The sequence below is a fragment of the Anomaloglossus baeobatrachus genome, chromosome 7 (assembly GCF_048569485.1).
Source record: "Anomaloglossus baeobatrachus isolate aAnoBae1 chromosome 7, aAnoBae1.hap1, whole genome shotgun sequence".
Lineage (NCBI taxonomy): Eukaryota > Metazoa > Chordata > Amphibia > Anura > Aromobatidae > Anomaloglossus > Anomaloglossus baeobatrachus.
In genome coordinates this window covers 167282284-167290410 of record NC_134359.1, presented here as the reverse complement: position 1 = coordinate 167290410, position 8127 = coordinate 167282284, and positions in this window count along the sequence as shown.

Sequence of the window (8127 nt, the reverse complement as noted above, 5' to 3'; positions counted from 1 at the left end):
GGACTATACAGAAGTCCAACAGCCACGTTTAGGATGCCACTAGGTCACTGAGTGTTTGCTAGTATAATGGCTTAGTAACAATAAGTTTGAGTGTGCAATGCAGGCAGACGTGCTGCAAATATCTGTGCACTACTGGGACTATAAAGAAGTCCAACAGCCACGTTTAGGATGCAACTAGGTTCACTGAGTGTCTGCTAGTATAATGGCTTAGTAACAATGAGTTTGAGTGTGCAATGCAGGCAGACGTGCTGCAAATATCTGTGCACTACTGGGACTATACAGAAGTCCAACAGCCACGTTTAGGATGACACTAGGTACGCTGAGTGTTTGCTAGTATAATGGCTTAGTTATAATGAGTTTGAGTGTGCAATGCAGGCAGACGGGCTGCAAATATCTTTGAACTAGTGGGACTATACAGAAGTCCAACAGCCACGTTTAGGATGCCACTAGGTTCACTGAGTGTTTGCTAGTATAATGGCTTAGTAACAATGAGTTTGAGTGTGCAATGCAGGCAGACGTGCTGCAAATATCTGTGCACTACTGGGCCTATACAGAAGTCCAATAGCCACGTTTAGGATGACACTAGGTTCACTGAGTGTTTGCTAGTATAATGGCTTAGTAACAATGAGTTTGAGTGTGCAATGCAGGCAGACGTGCTGCAAATATCTCTGCACTAGTGGGACTATACAGAAGTCCAATAGCCACGTTTAGGATGCCACTAGGTTCACTGAGTGTTTGCTAGTATAATGGCTTAGTAACAATGAGTTTGAGTGTGCAATGCAGCCAGACGTGCTGCAGATATCTGTGCACTACGGGGACTATACAGAAGTCCAACAGCCACGTTTATGATGCCACTAGGTTCACTGAGTGTTTGCTAGTATAATGGCTTAGTAACAATAAGTTTGAGTGTGCAATGCAGGCAGACGTGCTGCAAATATCTGTGCACTACTGGGACTATACAGAAGTCCAATAGCCACGTTTAGGATGCCACTAGGTACACTGCGTGTTTGCTAGTATAATGGCTTAGTTATAATGAGTTTGAGTGTGCAATGCAGGCAGACGTGCTGAAAAATTTCTTTGCACTAGTGGGACTATACAGAAGTCCAATAGCCACTTTTAGGATGCCACTAGGTTCACTGAGTGTTTGCTAGTATAATGGCTTAGTAACAATGAGTTTGAGTGTGCAATGCAGGAAGACGTGCTGCAAATATCTGTGCACTACTGGGACTATACAGAAGTCCAACAGCCACGTTTAGGATGCGACTAGGTTCACTGAGTGTTTGCTAGTATAATGGCTTAGTAACAATGAGTTTGAGTGTGCATTGCAGGCAGTCGTGTTGCAAATATCTGTGCACTACTGGGACTATACAGAAGTCCAACAGCCACGTTTAGGATGACACTAGGTTCACTGAGTGTTTGCTAGTATAATGGCTTAGTAACAATGAGTTTGAGTGTGCAATGCAGGCAGACGTGCTGCAAATATCTGTGCACTACTGGGACTATACAGAAGTCCAATAGCCACGTTTAGGATGCCACTAGGTTCACTGAGTGTTTGCTAGTATAATGGCTTAGTAACAATGAGTTTGAGTGTGCAATGCAGGCAGACGTGCTGCAAATATCTGTGCACTACTGGGACTGTACAGAAGTCCAACAGCCACGTTTAGGATGCCACTAGGTTCACTGAGTGTTTGCTAGTATAATGGCTTAGTAACAATGAGTTTGAGTGTGCAATGCAGGCAGACGTGCTGCAAATATCTGTGCACTACTGGGACTATACAGACGTCCAACAGCCACGTTTAGGATGCCACTAGGTTCACTCAGTGTTTGCTACTATAAGGTCTTAGTAACAATGAGTTTGAGTGTACAATGCTGGCAGACGTGCTGCAAATATCTTTGCACTAGTGGGACTATACAGAAGTCCAATAGCCACGTTTAGGATGCCACTAGGTTCACTGAGTGTTTGCTAGTATAATGGCTTAGTAACAATGAGTTTGAGTGTGCAATGCAGGCAGACGTGCTGCAAATATCTGTGCACTACTGGGACTATACAAAAGTCCAACAGCCACGTTTAGGATCACACTAGGTACACTGAGTGTTTGCTAGTATAATGGCTTAGTTATAATGAGTTTGAGTGTGCAATGCAGGCAGACGTGCTGCAAATATCTTTGCACTAGTGGGACTATACAGAAGTCCAATAGCCACGTTTAGGATGACACTAGGTTCACTGAGTGTTTGCTAGTATAATGGCTTAGTAACAATGAGTTTGAGTGTGCAATGCAGGCAGACATGCTGCAAATATCTGTGCACTACTGGGACTATACAGAAGTCCAACAGCCACGTTTAGGATGCAACTAGGTTCACTGAGTGTCTGCTAGTATAATGGCTTAGTAACAATGAGTTTGAGTGTGCAATGCAGGCGGACGTGCTGCAAATATCTGTGCACTAGTGGGACTATACAGAAGTCCAACAGCCACGTTTAGAATGTCACTAGGTTCACTGAGTGTTTGCTAGTATAATGGCTTAGTAACAATGAGTTTGAGTGTGCAATGCAGGCAGACGTGCTGCAAATATCTGTGCACTACTGGGACTATACAGAAGTCCAACAGCCACGTTTAGGATGCAACTAGGTTCACTGAGTGTCTGCTAGTATAATGGCTTAGTAACAATGAGTTTGAGTGTGCAATGCAGGCGGACGTGCTGCAAATATCTGTGCACTACTGGGACTATACAGAAGTCCAACAGCCACGTTTAGGATGACACTAGGTACACTGAGTGTTTGCTAGTATAATGGCTTAGTTATAATGAGTTTGAGTGTGCAATGCAGGCAGACGTGCTGCAAATATCTTTGCACTAGTGGGACTATACAGAAGTCCAATAGCCACGTTTAGGATGCCACTAGGTTCACTGAGTGTTTGCTAGTATAATGGCTTAGTAACAATAAGTTTGAGTGTGCAATGCAGGCAGACGTGCTGCAAATATCTGTGAACTACTGGGACTATAGAGAAGTCCAATAGCCACGTTTAGGATGCCACTAGGTACACTGAGTGTTTGCTAGTATAATGGCTTAGTTATAATGAGTTTGAGTGTGCAATGCAGGCAGACGTGCTGCAAATATCTTTGCACTAGTGGAACTATACAGAAGTCCAATAGCCACTTTTAGGATGCCACTAGGTTCACTGAGTGTTTGCTAGTATAATGGCTTAGTAACAATGAGTTTGAGTGTGCATTGCAGGCAGTCGTGCTGCAAATATCTGTGCACTACTGGGACTATACAGAAGTCCAACAGCCACGTTTAGGATGACACTAGGTTCACTGAGTGTTTGCTAGTATAATAGCTTAGTAACAATGAGTTTGAGTGTGCAATGCAGGCAGACGTGCTGCAAATATCTGTGCACTACTGGGACTATACAGAAGTCCAACAGCCACGTTTAGGATGACACTAGGTACACTGAGTGTTTGCTAGTATAATGGCTTAGTTATAATGAGTTTGAGTGTGCAATGCAGGCAGACGTGCTGCAAATATCTTTGCACTAGTGGGACTATACAGAAGTCCAACAGCCACGTTAAGGATGCCACTAGGTTCACTGAGTGTTTGCTAGTATAATGGCTTAGTAACAATGAGTTTGAGTGTGCAATGCAGGCAGACGTGCTGCAAATATCTGTGCACTAGTGGGACTATACAGAAGTCCAACAGCCACGATTAGGATGACACTAGGTAAATTGAGTGTTTGCTAGTATAATGGCTTAGTAACAATGAGTTTGAGTGTGCAATGCAGGCAGACAGGCTGAAAATATCTGTGCACTACTGGAACTATACAGAAGTCCAAAAGCCACGTTTAGGATGACACTAGGTAAACTGAGTGTTTGCTAGTATAATGGCTTAGTTATAATGAGTTTAAGTGTGCAATGCAGGCAGACGTGCTGCAAATATCTTTGCACTAGTGGGACTATACAGAAGTCCAATAGCCACGTTTAGGATGCCACTAGGTTCACTGAGTGTTTGCTAGTATAATGGCTTAGTAACAATGAGTTTGAGTGTGCAATGCAGGCAGACGTGCTGCAAATATCTGTGCACTACTGGGACTATACAGAAGTCCAACAGCCACGTTTAGGATGCCACTAGGTTCACTGAGTGTTTGCTAGTATAATGGCTTAGTAACAATGAGTTTGAGTGTGCAATGCAGGCAGACGTGCTGCAAATATCTTTGCACTAGTGGGACTATACAGAAATCCAATAGCCACGTTTAGGATGCCACTAGGTTCACTGAGTGTTTGCTAGTATAATGGCTTAGTAACAATGAGTTTGAGTGTGCAATGCAGGCAGACGTGCTGCAAATATCTGTGCACTACTGGGACTATACAGAAGACCAACAGCCACGTTTAGGATGACATTAGGTACACTGAGTGTTTTCTAGTATAATGGCTTAGTAACAATGAGTTTGAGTGTGCAATGCAGGCAGACGTGCTGCAAATATCTTTGCACTAGTGGGACTATACAGAAGTCCAACAGCCACGATTAGGATGACACTAGGTAAACTGAGTGTTTGCTAGTATAATGGCTTAGTAACAATGAATTTGAGTGTGCAATGCAGGCAGACGTGCTGCAAATATCTTTGCACTAGTGGGACTATACAGAAGTCCAATAGCCACGTTTAGGATGCCACTAGGTTCACTGAGTGTTTGCTAGTATAATGGCTTAGTAACAATGAGTTTGAGTGTGCAATGCAGGCAGACATGCTGCAAATATCTGTGCACTACTGGGACTATACAGAAGTCCAACAGCCACGTTTAGGATGCCACTAGGTTCACTGAGTGTTTGCTAGTATAATGGCTTAGTAACAATGAGTTTGAGTGTGCAATGCAGGCAGACGTGCTGCAAATATCTGTGCACTATTGGGACTACACAGAAGTCCAACAGCCACGTTTAGGATGACACTAGGTTCACTGAGTGTTTCCTAGTATAATGGCTTAGTAACAATGAGTTTGAGTGTGCAATGCAGGCAGACGTGCTGAAAATATCTGTGCACTACTGGGACTATACAGAAGTCCAACAGCCACGTTTAGGATGACACTAGGTACACTGAGTGTTTGCTAGTATAATGGCTTAGTTATAATGAGTTTGAGTGTGCAATGCAGGCAGACGTGCTGCAAATATCTTTGCACTAGTGGGACTATACAGAAGTCCAACAGCCACGTTTAGGATGCCACTAGGTTCACTGAGTGTTTGCTAGTATAATGGCTTAGTAACAATGAGTTTGAGTGTGCAATGCAGGCAGACGTGCTGCAAATATCTGTGCACTACTGGGTCTATACAGAAGTCCAATAGCCACGTTTAGGATGCCACTAGGTACACTGAGTGTTTGCTAGTATAATGGCTTAGTTATAATGAGTTTGAGTGTGCAATGCAGGCAGACGTGCTGAAAAATTTCTTTGCACTAGTGGGACTATACAGAAGTCCAATAGCCACTTTTAGGATGCCACTAGGTTCACTGAGTGTTTGCTAGTATAATGGCTTAGTAACAATGAGTTTGAGTGTGCAATGCAGGCAGACGTGCTGCAAATATCTGTGCACTACTGGGACTATACAGAAGTCCAACAGCCACGTTTAGCATGACACTAGTTACACTGAGTGTTTGCTAGTATAATGGCTTAGTTATAATGAGTTTGAGTGTGCAATGCAGGCAGACGTGCTGAAAAATTTCTTTGCACTAGTGGGACTATACAGAAGTCCAATAGCCACTTTTAGGATGCCACTAGGTTCACTGAGTGTTTTCTAGTATAATGGCTTAGTAACAATGAGTTTGAGTGTGCAATACAGGCAGACGTGCTGCAAATATCTGTGCACTACTGGGACTATACAGAAGTCCAACAGCCACGTTTAGGACGCCACTAGGTTCACTGAGTGTTTGCTAGTATAATGGCTTAGTAACAATGAGTTTGAGTGTGCATTGCAGGCAGTCGTGCTGCAAATATCTGTGCACTACTGGGACTATACAGAAGTCCAACAGCCACGTTTAGGATGACACTAGGTTCACTGAGTGTTTGCTAGTATAATAGCTTAGTAACAATGAGTTTGAGTGTGCAATGCAGGCAGACGTGCTGCAAATATCTGTGCACTACTGGGACTATACAGAAGTCCAACAGCCACGTTTAGGATGACACTAGGTACACTGAGTGTTTGCTAGTATAATGGCTTAGTTATAATGAGTTTGAGTGTGCAATGCAGGCAGACGTGCTGCAAATATCTTTGCACTAGTGGGACTATACAGAAGTCCAACAGCCACGTTTAGGATGCCACTAGGTTCACTGAGTGTTTGCTAGTATAATGGCTTAGTAACAATGAGTTTGAGTGTGCAATGCAGGCAGACGTGCTGCAAATATCTTTGCACTAGTGGGACTATACAGAATTCCAACAGCCACGATTAGGATGACACTAGGTAAATTGAGTGTTTGCTAGTATAATGGCTTAGTAACAATGAGTTTGAGTGTGCAATGCAGGCAGACAGGCTGAAAATATCTGTGCACTACTGGAACTATACAGAAGTCCAAAAGCCACGTTTAGGATGACACTAGGTAAACTGAGTGTTTGCTAGTATAATGGCTTAGTTATAATGAGTTTAAGTGTGCAATGCAGGCAGACGTGCTGCAAATATCTTTGCACTAGTGGGACTATACAGAAGTCCAATAGCCACGTTTAGGATGCCACTAGGTTCACTGAGTGTTTGCTAGTATAATGGCTTAGTAACAATGAGTTTGAGTGTGCAATGCAGGCAGACGTGCTGCAAATATCTTTGCACTAGTGGGACTATACAGAAATCCAATAGCCACGTTTAGGATGCCACTAGGTTCACTGAGTGTTTACTAGTATAATGGCTTAGTAACAATGAGTTTGAGTGTGCAATGCAGGCAGACGTGCTGCAAATATCTGTGCACTACTGGGACTATACAGAAGACCAACAGCCACGTTTAGGATGACATTAGGTACACTGAGTGTTTGCTAGTATAATGGCTTAGTAACAATGAGTTTGAGTGTGCAATGCAGGCAGACGTGCTGCAAATATCTTTGCACTAGTGGGACTATACAGAAGTCCAACAGCCACGATTAGGATGACACTAGGTAAACTGAGTGTTTGCTAGTATAATGGCTTAGTAACAATGAATTTGAGTGTGCAATGCAGGCAGACGTGCTGCAAATATCTTTGCACTAGTGGGACTATACAGAAGTCCAATAGCCACGTTTAGGATGCCACTAGGTTCACTGAGTGTTTGCTAGTATAATGGCTTAGTAACAATGAGTTTGAGTGTGCAATGCAGGCAGACATGCTGCAAATATCTGTGCACTACTGGGACTATACAGAAGTCCAACAGCCACGTTTAGGATGCCACTAGGTTCACTGAGTGTTTGCTAGTATAATGGCTTGGTAACAATGAGTTTGAGTGTGCAATGCAGGCAGACGTGCTGCAAATATCTGTGCACTACTGGGACTATACAGAAGTCCAACAGCCACGTTTAGGATGACACTAGGTTCACTGAGTGTTTGCTAGTATAATGGCTTAGTAACAATGAGTTTGAGTGTGCAATGCAGGCAGACAGGCTGAAAATATCTGTGCACTACTGGAACTATACAGAAGTCCAAAAGCCACGTTTAGGATGACACTAGGTAAACTGAGTGTTTGCTAGTATAATGGCTTAGTTATAATGAGTTTAAGTGTGCAATGCAGGCAGACGTGCTGCAAATATCTTTGCACTAGTGGGACTATACAGAAGTCCAATAGCCACGTTTAGGATGCCACTAGGTTCACTGAGTGTTTCCTAGTATAATGGCTTAGTAACAATGAGTTTGAGTGTGCAATGCAGGCAGACGTGCTGCAAATATCTGTGCACTACTAAGACTATACAGAAGTCCAACAGCCACGTTTAGGATGCCACTAGGTTCACTGAGTGTTTGCTAGTATAATGGCTTAGTAACAATGAGTTTGAGTGTGCAATGCAGGCAGACGTGCTGCAAATATCTTTGCACTAGTGGGACTATACAGAAGTCCAATAGCCACGTTTAGGATGCCACTAGGTTCACTGAGTGTTTGCTAGTATAATGGCTTAGTAACAATGAGTTTGAGTGAGCAATG